Raw genomic sequence first — 12,109 nt, 5'->3', positions numbered from 1 at the left:
GCTTTCCATTGGGCAAGTATTGGTTCCAGAGTTGGCTTGGTATTCTTCAAAAGCAGAGCATCTATGGACCAATGGTTCCAAATAGTATGGGAAACAGCCTTACTAGAAAAATTAACCAATAAACTGAAACTGACACAGGGACAAATAGAAGAAGACACCTTCACCCCGGTATGTTTCCCCTTTATCACATACACAGCCCAACAAGACAATGACAAAAATCCATTCACAGCATACAAATCAATATGGCTAACCTGATCCAAAACACCCACCCACCCCACTCACACATGAAAACAAAGACCACCACAGCCAACCACAAATGAACAGCCACCCAACCTCTCTCACCACCAAAGGGACACAAGTGAACAGCAGAGAACCCGTACAAGCAACGCTGACACAAACCCCCACATATGGTATATTAAGTACCGTAAAATAGAAACATCACCACTCCACCCCACCCCCATTCATATTCCCCCCCTCCACCTCTTTCCCCCTATTCTTCCTAATGTATCAACAATTGAAACTGATTTGTAAAAAAAAATAAAAATTGTTACGTGGGGAAAAAAATTCGAGAGAGAGACATTACACATACCTTTGTAAATCAAGAAAATCTTTAATAAAAATACATTACGAAAAAAGCAGAGCATTTTTTTTGCATCTACCATTGTCCTCTTAGACTGATCTTCAAAGAGCTGTTTTGCTACATTTAAGCAAGAATTTCTATAATGAAAGGCTTCTACGCTTCAGATTCCCTGATATGAGAACGTGTATAAGAATCTGCTTGAATTGAACTGCACAGGCCTGCTGCGACATTACATTCATAGCATAGGGAGATGCTGAAGCTCAGGCTTGCCCCATGGTAAAGGATGCAGAACTGCAGTCCCATCCCCATCCCCTGGGCCAGATTTGACCTACCAGGGCTCCCTGCTGGGCTCATCAGGCTGTTTTCCCCAACCACACCCACCTACCCCATTCCTGACATCGGTTGTGACATCAGATGTAGAGCAGGTAGGGGCATGGCTGGAATGGCTTGCTCATGTAAATAATCTGTGCAGAAAGAATGATTAACTTCCTACACATTGCTGCTTGGTTTGGGTATGTGTGATAATTATGTTGTGAACCACCCTGAGATCTACGGGCATAGGGCAGTATACAAATTTAAATGATGATGATGATGATCTGGAAAACTTTTATGCTCTCGATTCAGGTTTTCCATGGATTGACATTTTAAGTTGAAAGAGCGGGTTTTCACAGGGAAAGCTTGGGACAAAAAGGGTGTGTGTGCTTGGGCATGGAGCTTTAAAGCATGGGCCATGCCTGGAAAGAGCAGAAGTGTGGATAAGCCCTCAGGTAAGACCTAGAATTCTGCCTTCCCACCATGTATCAGTTTGGGGCCATTTGCACATGTATGTCACTAGGCAATGTTTAGAAATCCCCACCTGATCCCCTTTGCCTGTAGGCCTTTGCCACTCAGCTTCCAAGAAGGTGATGGGCTTCCCCAGTAGAGAAACTGCAAAAGGAACATTTGACCAAGGTAGAAACTACACAGGACCCATCATCTGACTGTGTCTTCTCTTCCAGGGATGAAAAGTATAGGGGGCGGAAGGGAGGCCTGTGAGGACACATAACAGAACAGGGTGGACTAGTGGGTTCCATGCCTTTTAAATTCAACCAATGTGGCAAATATTTTTCTCCAATCCATGAAGGGGTGGGGGCCACAGCAAGAAGAAGGAAGGAACATACAGCTTTCTTTGGCCCTCAGCAGAGAGTAGCACTGAACCATGGGCTCAGCCACTTGGGAAAGTGGTATTATATATGGAGATTCTATGGGACATTAAATATCGCCAACATTACTTGCTATAATTTATGTTGGAAGGGTCTATGCCACAACTTTGTTCTCTTGAACTCATTATTCAGAGTTCAACCCTGACACAAGTGTTGGCTGTGTGCTGCTCTTGCATCTTTTATGGAAAGTCCACCACAGGCCTAGACTTGGAAAGCACTTTCAGAGAATCACTGGAAGCCAGGGTTTTCCCTAAAAGCCTTGTACATTCCCAGCATTCGTTTTACAAATCTGTTGGTCATGCTACGTCAGCCTTGTCTGCCTGGTGGGCATGTCGTGGAAGATCTCCTTGCAGAGAAAAGCCACAACGTCCTCTTTTAGAGCCAGAAGAACTTCTTCAACTGTAGGAACAGCACCCACACACACCCCTGAATAAGGGTATTTCATTTTCAACCCCGGCCTGACCTAATGGTGGAAGCTAAAATGGTAGTGACTTTGGACATCAGGAGAAAAATTAAAAACCAGACAACTAGGAGAGGACAGGACTTTCTGGGTTCAGTGATGGTGGCTGGGAACATAGGCACTGAATTAAGAATCTCCCTTGCATGTTTTGCTCTATGGGGGAAAAGAACACCTGCATGTTTTCCTCCCAGAGCAAATAGCCAATAGGATGGGGAGAGAAATTCAGATCATGAAATTGGCATGGTGGGGAGAGTTATTTCCCCCCTCCCCAATGCCACAACCTGGTTCAGTTCAGCAGTGCCATTACCCTCAGCTGCCTTTGCAAACTGTGGGAGATTCAACCACAAAATCCCAAATGATACATCTCATTTGGTCCTCAGAGCACCTGTGCCTTTGGGAGAGGAAGGTCGGGACGAATTATCAGATGGAGTCAAAGGAAAGCAAAGAGATAGTTTTGGATGAGAGGCTGGTATTTTATGCAGCAGGACCAGGGGAAATTCAGAAAGGATGCTCGAGAGTGGTGAGAGCCAAATGCACATCTATGAACCATTTGGGACAAGTACAGATAACTGACAACATAAAAGTCATAAAGAAGTGAGGCAGACTATTGCCAAATGCTAACACCGTGTGACCACAGACTGGAAGTTGAAATTGGGAGGAACTAAGGTTTTACTAGTCCAAAACAAAAAAAGAGTGATCATGTGACATTTGCATAATGAAGACTGAGTAAAGCGTTCTGCTCCAGTGCCTCCACAATAGGGAAGTGTGAGGAAGGTGCTTTTTCACATGATCTAGGAGAATGCTCCATTTCCCATCAGAAGTAACAAGGGTGGGGGGGAATATGCTTGACCCTGGAAGAGAATAAAGAGGAGATATATTTGGCATTGTATTTTGCAGCCAGTATGCCACAAACTAAGCAGCAAACACAGGACACAAAAGGATATGTGGATCTGGGCATTTCTGTGATGTGCAGAAACCCACAGCAGGGCTGGTGTCAGCACTCGGCATTCTTGCAGGGCCGTAGTGCCCTAGCAGAGCCCGCCACTGACACCTGGACAGCCATATATGAAGCCCAGTCCAAGCCCAATACATTCTCCACCAGATCACACTGGCTCTCTAGACCACTGAATGAAAATCATTAGTTCCATCTTCTATGTTAAAAAAACCTCCCCAACCAATCCTGTTTCATTTGGTTCCGTACAATACCGGCAAGGACCTCAAAGTTCTTTCCACTTAACAGTAACTTAAACTCTCGTCTCCACCTAGTGGCCCGTTGATGCACATACCCTCAATCTTGGCCACAATGCCATCTTCCTGGCAAATAAAAGAAGATTGTGAGCCTTCTTGAATGTTATTTTGAAAACGATCAATGGAAGTGCAGGTGGCAGTACTCCTTTTCCCACTGAGCCCAGGGACAACATAGTAAAAGAGAGGATGAGAGCCACGTGGAGGATCCTAGAGCCTTGTTTTTTAAATTGGCTTGCTCCTTCTTTCCTTCAAGCAGGAGCCTTGACATGTGGAAACCTGATCCCTGCAACTTTATTATAGAGTTTAAACATTCATGAGACAGCCAGTTTGCCTGGCAAAATACACGAACAGGCGCCTGTCTGCTCTTTAGATAACAGAGTTGCAGAGATTAGACATCTCTGAATTACAATCCATGTAAACAACCACAAGGCATTGCACATGTGTGTGTGTGTGTAGTGTGATCGGCATTCACCTGAGCAGAGGAAAAATGCAAGGACATTATTATGAACCTACAATTTGGAAAGTAGCCTGCAATCAGGTTATCCTGACACTGGAAAAATGCCCAACATTTGCCTGGGAGGGAAAGTTGCATTTGCCTTATGTTAAGTTAGAGAAGAGCTGATCAGAGCGGACAGGGAAGCAGGTTGTATAAGTCACATGGTGGTATTGATATGTCAGCATATCTGGCTCCCACACGATCTATTTCAGAGTTTCAAAACAGTACCAGCAAACGAAGCACATTGGAAGAACAGCACTGGGCTCATATTTGGGACAGACAAAACATGAAGCAACAAGCGTACATAGCGTGATGGAATTACTGAACTACTAAAATACAGTTGGCAGAGATGCAACAATATGCCAGCTGTTTTTCCTTATGTCAGAATTGATTAATGTGGCATGTGATTATTTCCAAATAAGTGCAGTTTAGAATATGCTACTACCCCAGCTGCTTTCCCCCTCTACTTGAGAAGTAGCTACCGGTAACTTGTGGCCCTCTAGATGTTGTTGGACTCCAAATCCCATCAGCCCCAGCCAGCAGGACCAGTGGTCAGGGATGATGGGAGTTATAGTCCAACAACATCTGAAAAGTCAAGTGTTAGCTGCTCCTGCTCTACAGGTTCTCTTGGCCATCCTTCACCCCTGCTATTGTGAAATGAAGATGGAAGCCTGCTGATCACAGCAGATGAGGGATGACATAGGCAGCGAGAGATTTACAAGTCTGAATGGGAACAAGAAGGCCTCCCACCTTCCTCTCCCTGGCTGCATTGCTGAACTACCTGCTCCCCAGCTCACTAGACCAGAAATGAAAATGTACCATATACAGGGGGAGAATGTAGGTAACATATTTGACTTAAGAGTGCCACCACCTTATACTCTGGACTTTATTTAGTGCGCGCTGGCTGGAAAGATTGGTCACTACTGATCTAGAGTTTCTACAGGCGCTGTAATGAAAGGACCACAGTTGCTGCAAGAAACAGAAAGGAAGTGAATAGTAAGAACCGCTCTCTTCCTTCAAGGGCTGTCCCATCTTGGCAGTGCTGGCAATGAGCTTGCACATAAATTGGAAGGAAAATGTAACCTCTCATAACTATACAATGTTTGCCTCTCTTCCAGAAGCCATGGTGTGTCTCTGTGTGTCTGCACCTCGTGCGCGCACAAAGTCAGATATGACACCAAGCTGTGGGTTAGAGGGTTCCATGGTTGCTAAATGCTGCTACTGCGGTAAGCCTGAGCCCACGCCCTGAGGGTTTCCTCTGTGAGGTGTCAGTTCTGCTTCTGCAACAGAAGCAACTGCATCCTAAAGGTGCGAGACAACAGACCTTTCACTTCTTGAATAACACCTGCTCACCATGCTGCAGCCAAGCCAGGGCATTTCTTAGCCAAGTGGAAAATGTCTGAAGGTGTTGTGAGTGTGCTTTGCACTTGGGTTATTCTTGTTTCTCTCACATATTTCTCAGCAGCCCACCCCCCGCCCCCCAAAAATGCCACCAACCACACAATCTGACAGTCTGCTGACAGTCATGAGTGGAGAAGACACCCAGCCCCAACCAAAACTGTTTTGCCTATGCCAGGAACCTGTGATTCTCAAGATGTTACTGGCCTGCAGCTGCCTGAATTCCTGACCATTCATCATGCTGACTGGGACTGATGGGAGCTGGGAGAAAACAGCATCTGGAGGGCTATAGGTACTCCATTCCTGGTCTATATCAGTGGTGAGTCACCAGAGATACACTAGGTATTTAACGTGGAATAGCCATACTTTGTTCATTCTGATTTTATGGAGCATCTGCATGCTGTTGTTATCCAGTGCTTTCCCCAGGGTTATTTTGTCTTTTCAGACTACAGAAAATCCAGCTTTCCTGAACGGTGGCACTAACTCTGCAGGTGTAGGTCCCCTTGGCATTGCTTTTTCCATTATTTCCTAGAGGTGTGGTTGAGACTTGTGCAGTGACATATCCAGCGAGCAAGTCTATAGCCACATCGGGCACACCTTCCATATTAACTCTCTGGCAGCTACCGTTTTATCAACTGTTTAATATCAGTCTTTTAATGAGCACTAAAATGCTTTCTGTATTTAAGCAAAATAGTGCTTAAATGAAGAGATTTACAACATTAAAAACTGGCCTTAAAAAACAACTGTCTTCCTGTCACCATTATTTCAAGAAAGGATGGGGGAACAGCTGATCTGAAGATTTGCCAGTTAACAGTTTCAAAGATTTCTAAACAATTCCAGAGAAGTCCTGAGAGTAACTTCACAATTGCACTTAAATGAATATGTGCTTTAGTACAACCTAAAAGATCGACTGTTACTGTAGATGGGCCATTGGCCTGATCTGACAGGTACTTCTTATGTTTTTTAAAAGGTTTGGGCTATATTCAACTAAATTATTGCACTAGTGCAAGGATTAACATTAGTGTAACAGGATTTCCCCCTTCCTCATCTCTCACATACCTTGCATCACCCAGAACAGATTGTGAGCACAGTGGGAGGAGAGTGAGGAAACATTCCATTGAAGGAGAAATCAGTGTGCTGAAGATCATCTTAATTCTATGTTGAATCCAACTACCGTATTTTTCACTCTATAGGACGCACTTTTTCCCTCCTAAAAAGCAAGGGGAAATGTGTGTGCATCCTATGGAGCGAATGCAGGGGGGAGGCAGGTGGGGAAAGCCCCCAAGAGCCGCACACAAGCTCCGTGCGGCACTTGCGGGCTTTTCCCCAGGATGGAGAAGGGACTGACTGGCCGCATCAGGCCCTTCTCCCACCTCATAGAAAAGCCCACAGGAGCCACGCACCCTTTAAAGAGTGTGCGGCTTCTGCGGGCTTTTGCGGGAGATGGGGGAATTCCCCCACCTCCCGCAAAAGAAGGAAAAGGTCTGTGAGAAGCGCACAGGCTGCCTGCAGCCTGTCCGCTGCTCCCAGAGCGGGGGAGGGGGGTTCATATTTTTTCCTTGATTTCCCCCTCTGAAAACTAGGTGCGCCCTATGGTCAGGTACACCCTATGGAGCGAAAAATACGGTATGTTGTGTGCTGCCTCGTCTTGAGCTGGTAGCATGGAGTCCTCAGAAGACAAACTGGACCTCACTGGTAGAGGAAGAGCAACAATGCAGGAAGTGCCTTCTGTGCCAACTTTTAATCGTCTGCTGAACTATTCTGTTCCGCCAGACCTATGCAGTCAATTAAGACTGTCTATTCATGTTTGTTTTTAATTTCTTTTTGCTTTTAACTTGCTTTTAACTTTTTATTATGTTATTGTTTCATGTTTTTGAATTGTTGTAAACCTCTGTGATATATTTTTTAATGAGACAGAGGGATATCAATGTTTTAATAACCAAAATAAACAATCAGACAATGCCGGCAGCTCTCTGTAGGGAAGCATCTCCTGCTGTCAGAGGAATGGAGATGTCAGTTCCAAAAGAAGAGAGAGCTGAGCTAGGGCAAAGCTGCGGGGCAGCCAAGGTGGAAGGAAGAGGAATTGAAAAAACGGAGCTGTGGAACTGGGAATGCAGCCTTGAAATGGTGATCAGTACCATGGAAAAAATGGCAGCAAAAGCCAGGAGGAGCCAGAAAGCTCATCCAAGGGAGCTGGGAATATACCAGGCAAGTGAACTGTGTTAGTCAACACAGCATGAAACTCTTAATATAAGGGTTGGGGGTTCAAGCCCCAAATTGGGCAAAAGATTCCTGCATTGCAGGGGGTCACTAGACAACCCTTGTGGTCCCTTCCAACTCTACAATTCTGTGATGCTAAGTAAATTCCTTGGGCAAGAAGCAAAGCCTGGCCTGGAAATGTTTAAGCACGGTGCAGGGATAACCATGGGAGCTATCTGGATTGGAAAGAGGAGGATCCATCCTAGGGCATCCAAGAGCAGCACTCTTTATTTTCCCCTCACTGCACAGTCTTGATTACCTCACCATCATCAGGGCACTAGATCCAGAGATTGCTGGTTTGAACGCCATAAGATCCCAACGCTGCCCATTGTTACCTACACTATCTCTTGACAAAAGGTCTCTCCATGGTTTTAACTTAAAAAGTAAAAGTAAGACCAATTGCAAGTTAAAAGTAAGTTAAAACCATGGAGAGACCTGCTCTGAATAGAGACATTGGATTCTTATCTCATTATACATGATAAAGCTATTTTTAGCCATCTCACCCCTTGCTTTTTCCTGTAAGACCAATTGCAGTCGTTAACAGTCGTAAACAGTCAGGTTTACCACACCTATCAGCCAATCACCCATTCCCACCACCCTTCTGAGTAATACCCCTCCCCACCTTCTCACTATATAGAAGGATCTGGCAACTTCTGTTTCAGTGTATCTGAAGAAGTGTGCTGGATTCTTATCTCATTATACATGACAAAGCCATTTTTCACCTTCTCACCCCTTGCTTTTTCCTGTAAGACCTATTGCAGTCGTTAAGAGTCGTCAACAGGCTCATCACAGCTATCTGCCAACCACCCATTCCCACCACCCTTCTGAGTTATACCCCTCCCCACCCTCTCACTATATATAAGGGCCTGGTGACTTCTGTTTCAGTGTATCTGAAGAAGTGTGCATGCACATGAAAGCTCATACAAATAACTAACTTAGCAGGTCTCTAAGGTGCTACTGGAAGGATTTTTTTATTTTGTTTCAACTATGGCAGACCAACGCGGCTACCTACCTGTTACTATCTCTTGACAGAGAGACTAGGCTAAAGAGTGGGGCAAAGTAAAGGATGGTGGAAGAGGAATGTGCTCAAAATGGGGCTGATGTGAACGTGTAGCTGAGATGGATTTGAAGCATGTCGCCTTTCGGAAAGGAAAAAAAAGTCACTTCACTTATTTGCCCTTACTGGAATCTAGGAGGTTTGGCATGATCCCTGTAGACCCATTTCCAGGAAAAGACAGCTCCCCCTCCTCTTTACCAGATGCTGGCTCCGAGGATTGGCCTCGCGGGATCAACTCGTGGTGACTTGCCTTGGGGATGATGTAGATTTAATGTAGCCGTGGCTGCTGCCAGCTGCTCTCCCGCAGCTTTTGTTTGGCTTTCGGAGCCTAAATGCTTGGCCTAGGCCAGGCTTACTGTAGGATTACAACTTCGCGTGTGAGGTGCGAGAGCGGATCTCTCGACTACCACATTCTAGAGAAATGCCCTCCCTTTTTTTCAGCATCACTGCGCACCATGCGCCCTGCTGGCACTCAATGAAAGCTAAAAAGCAGAAATGGCGCAATGAACTTTGTGGGGGTAAGAATCGAACTCGCCCCCCCACCCTTCTTTGTCTGTTGCCTCCACAGGACCCACACTCCCCCGTAGCCAGGTGGCCCCCATAGAACAGAAAACCCCTTTCCATGGGTGTTTTCTCTTAGGGGTTCAGCCTCCTGACTCAGCTGCTTCATTTTCAAAGCAATTACCAGCAAGGGGCTTTGTAGGCTGTGCTCCCTACCCATTAACACCAGGCTGATTTATAGGAAACCGATGGCTGGGCCTGTCAGAGCTCATTAATGGCTGGCAAAAGAACAAGACAAACAGCCTGACCAGCAAGAAAGGAAATCCTTGTCTGGGCTCGGTAGAGATGTGTGGCCGTTCCCCTCACATTCCAAGCCTGGGCCTCCGAACAGCACCGGGGAGAATGGGAGAAGCTTCTGAGGCCGGTGAGACGTTCAAGTGGGACGAGAAGATCGGGGGACAATCTGGGTTCCTTGCGTCTTTCCTACAGGGATGGCTGCTGTGTGGAAGGGGCAGGCCCATCTCAAGCCTGGAGCTTCCTAAGAAAACAGCTATCTGTGTACACAGAGAACATAAAAAGCACAAGACTCCCCACCCCACTCCTGCAGAGAACCTTGGGAACTGTAGTTTGCTAAGGGCACCGGGAATTGTTGCTCCGTGAGGGGTGAGCTCTGGTTCCCAGGATTCCCTGAGGGAAGGAATGTGCTTTCAATGCGCACACAGTCCCTGTCCTGACTAGATCAGAAGATGCAGAAGTTCAGTTCCTTCCATGACAACTCTGTGAGCGAGCTGAGAACTAAACGGACCATGACATGCAAAGTGTCGATTTGAACGTTTCAAAACCGCTTTGATTTTTTAGTTTGTTGCTAAGCTGCTGAGAGTATATAGAGTGCTGAGAGTATATAGAGCAGTATACAGTGGTACCTCAGGTTACATACGCTTCAGGTTACATACGCTTCAGGTTACAGACTCCGCTAACCCAGAAATAGTACCTCAGGTTAAGAACTTTGCTTCAGGATGAGAACAGAAATCGTGCTCCGGCGGCGCGGCAACAGCAGGAGGTCCCATTAGCTAAAGTGGTGCTTCAGGTTAAGAACAGTTTCAGGTTAAGAATGGACCTCCGGAACAATCCCACTGGCTAACAAGTGGATCCAGGATGTCTCTGCAGCTTTTTAGTTGGAATATTCATGGTGCAAATTCCCCTGAAAAAAGGAAAAGGATTTTCCATATTTTGAGGAAAGAACAACTAGACGTCATTTGTCTCCAGGAAACCCACGTGACTAGGCTCCACAGAAGAGTGCTAATAAACAAGCGACTAGGCCAAGAATTTATTTCATCAGCTAAAGAAAAGAAAAGGGGAGTCGTGATATATGCAAAGGAGAGCCTAGCACCAAAATTTGTGTTTAAAGATGAACAAGGAAGAATTTTGGCGATTGAGATACAATCACAAGGACAAAAATTTTTGATAATTGGAATTTATGCACCAAATGAGGGGAAATCTGAATTTTATGGGAAGCTGCATGAGACAATGCTGGACCACATGGACTATAACAACATCATTCTGATGGGAGATATGAATGGGGTTGTCTCCACACACATGGATAAGTCACAAAACCAAAATGTGACTAAAGATGGCAGACTACCAAAGACCTTTTTTGAACTCACAGACAATATGGATTTGATTGACATTTGGAGGACAAAGAACCCCTTAGGTAGAGAGGGAACATTCTTTTCTGAAGCCCACCTATCCTGGACAAGAATCGACCAAATCTGGATATCTGGAGGACTGGCACCTAAGACCAAAAAAGTAGAGATCTGCCCTAAAACTTGCTCCGACCATAACCCCTTGAAAATGGACTTGAGACTTACACCAGCTGGATCCTTCAGATGGAGAATGAATGACGCATTGTTTAGAGACCAGGAGATAGTGAAGAAGGCCCAAAAGACGATGAAAGACTACTTCGAATTGAATTTGAACACGTCGGTGGAAAAAAAAACAATCTGGGACGCAAGTAAAGCTGTCATGAGAGGGTTTCTGATACAGCAGAATTCTATTAAGAAAAAACTCTGGAATGGTAAAAAGGACAAGATTTTGGAAAGGATAAAAGACGGAGAGAAAAAGTTGAGACTAAATCCAAAATCAAAAGAAGTTTTGAGAGAAATAAAATTCCATCAAGCACAATATGCTAAATTGATAAACCAAGAAGTTGAATGGAAAATTAAACAGATGAAACAAAGATCATTTGAATCCGCAAATAAATGTGGGAAGCTGCTTTCATGGCAGCTGAAAAAGAGACAAAAACTGAACTTTGTTACCAATCTAGAGGTTGAAGGAGAATGTATTCAGAAACCAGAGGAAATTAGAAAGTGTTTCCAGAGATATTTTAAAAAATTGTTTTCCCAAGGACCCCAAGTGGAGACTGAAATAAATAATTTTTTAAAAAGCTATGGCCTACAAAAATTAACACAAGATAAACAAACTGACCTGAATTATAAAATAACCCAACAGGAAATCGAAAATGCCATTCAGCATATGCAACTAGGCAAATCTCCGGGCCCAGATGGACTTACCTCCAAATACTATAAGACATTAAAGGAATACCTGACCCAGCCATTGATGGAGGTATGCAACCAAATCATGGAAGGGAAGGGGGCACCAGAATCGTGGAAAGAGACATTCATCACTTTGATACCAAAACTGGAATCTGAAAAGACTCAACTTAAGAATTACCGTCCCATCTCACTCCTAAATGTGGATTACAAGATTTTTGCTGACATTTTGGCAAATAGATTGAAAAAAGTTTTAAATGGAGTTATTCATAAAGACCAAGCAGGCTTTCTCCCTGGTAGGCATCTGTCAGACAATACTAGGAACATCGTCGATGTTCTGGAACTTCTACAGACAAATT

General features: G+C 44.8%; 2 long non-coding RNA genes across 4 annotated transcripts in view; one reads left to right on the top strand and one right to left on the bottom strand.

Moving 5' to 3' along the window:
• The window catches only part of LOC310755524, a 43,866-nt gene extending 37,739 nt beyond the window's left edge, over positions 1-6,127 (top strand). The window contains exon 3 of the long non-coding RNA XR_014544408.1: positions 5,563-6,127. This is a non-coding gene — a long non-coding RNA (uncharacterized lncRNA). The remainder of the gene's footprint in view (positions 1-5,562) is intronic.
• LOC310755525 overlaps positions 1-12,109 on the bottom strand; it is a 72,090-nt gene that overhangs the window by 36,102 nt on the left and 23,879 nt on the right. The gene's annotated exons all lie outside the window — the stretch shown is intronic.

The sequence above is a fragment of the Podarcis filfolensis genome (assembly GCF_964270895.1).
Source record: "Podarcis filfolensis genome assembly, chromosome: 2".
Lineage (NCBI taxonomy): Eukaryota > Metazoa > Chordata > Lepidosauria > Squamata > Lacertidae > Podarcis > Podarcis filfolensis.
The sequence above is the reverse complement of the archived record's forward strand: the minus strand, read 5'-3'. Positions and strand labels throughout refer to the sequence as shown.